The sequence below is a fragment of the Salmo trutta genome, chromosome 39 (genome assembly GCF_901001165.1).
Source record: "Salmo trutta chromosome 39, fSalTru1.1, whole genome shotgun sequence".
NCBI classification, from domain to species: domain Eukaryota; kingdom Metazoa; phylum Chordata; class Actinopteri; order Salmoniformes; family Salmonidae; genus Salmo; species Salmo trutta.
The window spans coordinates 7179461-7184183 of NC_042995.1; positions in this window are offsets into that span (position 1 = coordinate 7179461).

Here is a 4723-nt window from a genome sequence, read left to right on the forward strand (position 1 = left end):
GTTAACATTGCCAAAACAAGTGAAATAGATATTAAATAAAAGTGAAATGAACAATACAAATTAACAGTAAACATTACACTCACAAAAGTTCCAAAAGAATAAAGACATTTCAAATGTTATATTATGTCAATATACAGTGTTGTAACAATGTGCAAATAGTTAAAGTACAAAAGGGAAAAAGGTTTGGGAATCGCTTCCTTTTAGGTGGTTGTAGAAATAACGTCTCTTTTCTGGATTTGGATAATTAGTGGGTATTGGCCTAATTCTGCTCTGCATGCATTATTTGGTGTTTTATGTTGTACACAGATGTCAAGGGTGTGTACGGGAGGCGAAGTCAGGTGCTGGAGAGCAGAGTGTAGTGAACAGGCGCACTTTAATTCCGTTCCAATAATAACAGCACATAAAAACAATAACGTGCCAAAAACACGGAACATAGCAAAAGTAAAGCGCCTGACAATATCCACATAACAATTACACACAAAGACATGGAGGGGAACAGTGGACTAAATACATGCAGTAATTATGGAATGAAAACCAGATGTGTAATGGAACAAGACAAAACCAATGGAATATGAGAAATAGAGCGGTGATGGCTAGAAAGCCGGTGACGTTGATCGCCGAACGCCGCCCGAAGAAGGAGAGGAGCCGACTTCGGTGGAAGTCGTGACAGTGCCCCCCCCCCCCCCCCCCCCCCCCCCCCCCCCCCCCCGCGGCTCCAGCGGCGTGCTGACACCGGCCTCGGGGACGACCCGGAGGGCGAGGCGCAGGGCGATCCGGCCGGCGATGGTGAAACTCCCGCAGCAGTTCGGGGTCCAAAACGTCTGCAACCGGAACCCAACACCTCTCCTCCGGACCGTACCCCTCCCACTCCACGAAGTACTGAAGGCCCCCTGCCCGACGCCTCGAATCCAGGATGGAACGAACGGAGTACGCCGGGGCCCCCTCGATGTCCAGAGGGGGCGGATGGACCTCCCGCACCTCAGATTCCTGGAGCGGACTAGCCACCACCGGCCTGAGGAGAGACACATGGAACGAGGGGTTAATGCGGTAATCAGAGGGAAGCTGTAATCTGTAACATACCTCCTTCACCCTCCTCAGGACTTTGAATGGCCCCACAAACCGCGGACCCAGCTTCCGGCAGGGCAGGCGGAGGGGCAGGTTTCGGGTCGAGAGCCAGACCCGGTCCGGTGACGGACCCGGTCTCACTGCGTTGACGGTCCGCGCTGTTCTTCTGGCGGAGCGTGGCTCGCTGGAGGTGAACATGGGCGGCCTCCCATGTCTCCTCCGCACGCCTGAACCAGTCGTCAACCGCAGGAGCCTCGGTCTGACCCTGATGCCATGGCGCCAGAACCGGCTGGTACCCCAGTACGCACTGAAAGGGGGAGAGGTTAGTGGAGGAGTGGCGAAGCGAGTTCTGTGCCATCTCGGCCCAGGGCACGAACGCCGCCCACCACCCGGCCGGTCCTGGCAATAGGACCACAGAAACCTGCTCACATCTTGGTTGACTCTACCTGCCCGTTACACTCGGGGTGAAAACCTGAGGTAAGGCTGTCCGAGACCCCCAGACGTTCCATGAACGCCTTCCAGACTCTCGATGTGAATTGGGGACCTTGATCAGACACTATATTCTCAGGCACCCCGTAGTGCCGGAAGACGTGAGTTAACAGGGCTTCCGCAGTCTGTAGGGCTGTAGGAAGACCGAGCAGAGGGAGGAGACGACAGGACTTTGAGAAACGATCCACAACGACCAAGATAGTAGTGTTTCCCTGTGAAAGAGGTAGATCGGTTAAAAATTCCACAGACAGGTGTGACCAAGGTCGTTGTGGAACGGGTAAGGGGTGTAGCTTACCTCTGGGCAGGTGTCTCGGAGCCTTACACTGGGCACACACCGAGCAGGAGGAAACATAAACCCTCATGTCCTCAGCCAAGGTGGGCCACCAGTACTTCCCAGTCAGACAGCGCACCGTCTGGCCGATCCCCGGATGACCAGAGGAGGGTGACGTGTGGGCCCAACAGATCAACTGGTCATGGACAGCAGACAGAACGTACCGACGCCCGACAGGACACTGGAGGGGAGCAGGCTCTGCACGTAACGCCTGCTCAATGTCCGCGTCCAGTTCCCACACTACCGGCGCCACCAGGCAGGAGGCGGGGAGTATGGGAGTGGGATCCATGGGCCGCTCCTCTGTGTCATACAGCCGGGGCAGTGCGTCTGCCTTCGTATTCTGGGAACCTGGTCTGTAGGACAGGGTAAACACAAAACGGGTAAAGAACATGGCCCAGCTTGCTTGACGAGGATTCAGTCTCCTCGCTGCCCGGATGTACTCCAGGTTGCGGTGGTCAGTCCAGATGAGAAAAGGGTGTTTAGCCCTCTCAAACCAATGTCTCCACGCCTTCAATGCTTTAACCACAGCCAACAGCTCCCGGTCCCCCACATCATAGTGACGCTCCGCTGGGCTGAGCTTCTTCGGGAAGAAAGCACAGGGGCGGAGTTTTGGTGGCGTACCCGAGCGCTGTGAGAGCACGGCTTCTATCCCAGCCTCGGACGCGTCGACCTCCACTATGAACGCCAAACAGGGATCTGGATGGGCCAGCACGGGAGCCGAAGTAAACAGAGCTCTTAGCTGCCCAAAAGCCCTGTCCGCCTCAGCCGATCACTGCAACCGTACGGGGCCCCCTTTCTGCAGTGAGGTAATGGGAGCGGCCACCTGGCCAAAACCCGGTAGTAATTGGTAAACCCTAAAAATCACTGCACCTCCTTTACCGTGGTGGGAGTTGGCCAATTACGCACGGCTGCAATGCGGTCACTCTCCATCTCCATCCCTGATGTGGAAATGCAATACCCTAGGAAGGAGATGACCTGCTGAAAGAACAGGCATTTCTCGGCCTTGACGTACAGGTCATGCTCCAACAGTTGTCCAAGTACCTTGCGTACCAAGGACACAAGCTCGGCGCGTGTAGCGGAGTATATCAGAATGTCATCGATATACACCACTACACCCTGCCTCTGCAGGTCCCTGAAAATCTTGTCTACAAATGATTGGAAAACTGATGGAGCATTCTTCAACCCGTACGTCATGACTAAGTACTCATAATGCCCTGAGGTGGTACTAAACGCTGCGCTGTCTTCCACTCGTCCCCTTCCCGGATATGCACCAGGTTATACGCACTCCTGAGACCCAGTTTCGTGAAGAAGTGCGCCCCATGCATTGATTCGATCACCGTGGCGATAAGAGGTAGCGGGTAACTGTACCTCACTGTGATTTGATTTAGACCTCTATAATCAATGCACGGGCATAGACCTCCATCCTTCTTCTTCACAAAAAAGAAACTTGAGGATGCGGGTGAAGTGGATGACCGAATGTACCCCTGACGCAGGGATTCAGAGACATATGTCTTCATAGCCTCCGTCTCCGCCTGTGAGAGGGGATACATGTGACTCCTGGGAAGTGCAGCGTCTACCAGGAGATCTATCGCACAATCCCCCCATCGATGGGGTGGTAATTGAGTCGCCTTCTTTTTACAGAAGGCGAGAGCCAAATCGTCATATTCTGGGGGGATGCGCACAGTGGAGACCTGTTCTGGACTTTCCACCGTGGTAGCACCAACGGAAACCCCTACACACCTCCCCGAGCACTCTCGCGACCACCCCGTGAGAGCCCTCTGTTGCCAGGAGTTGGTGGGGTTATGCTGAGCTAACCAGGGAAGGCCTAGTACCACGGGAAACGCAGGAGAGTCAATGAGGAAGAGACTGATTCTCTCCTTGTGACCCCCCTGCATCACCATGCCCAAGGAGATGGTGACTTCCCTGATTAGCCCGGACCCTAATGGTTGACTATCTAGAGCGTGAATCGGGAAAGGTGTAACTACAGGAATAATGGGGATCCCTAAACTAAGGGCTAACGCTCTGTCAATAAAATTCCCAGCTGCGCCTGAATCGACGAGCGCCTTATGCTGGGAATGCGGGGGGGAAAAAAATCAGGGAAACAAACAGGTACAAACAGGTGGTCAACAGAGGACTCTGGATGAGTGTGGTGCAGACTCACCTGGGGTGATGCCAGAGTGCCCTGCCTGTTACCTCTACTCCCAGAGGAATCGACACAGCACCGAGCAGCAGTGTGCCCTCTGCGGCCACAGATGGTGCACGTGATGGCTCCTCCTCCAGTCTCCCTACGCTCAGCCCCTCCCAACTACATGGGCACCGGAGCAGGGGTGCTGGAAGATTACATTTACATTTACATTTTAGTCATTTAGCAGACGCTCTTATCCAGAGCAACTTACAGTAGTGAATGCATACATTTCATACAATTTCATACATTTTTTTTCTGTGCTGGCCCCCCGTGGGAATCGAACCCACAACCCTGGTGTTGCAAACACCATGCTCTACCAACTGAGCTACAGGGAAGGCACAGAATTCTGATGGCACAGATGGCACAGAATTCTGCATGCAGAGTCTCAATTTGGTGTTTGTCCCATTTAGTGAATTATTGTTTGGAAAGCGGACCCCAGACCTCACAACCATAAAGGGCAATAGGTTCTATAACTGATTCAAGTCGCTCTCTCTCAATTCAATTAGCTTTATTGGCATGACACTGTCCCTCATTATATGGCAGGCAGCAATGTAGTGCGCTGCCAACCCACACCTCTCTGCGTCCTCCCGCAACAGGGCGGTCAGCCTATCCTCGTCAGAGGTCTTTGAAACCTTGAATAAGGGTTTCAAATT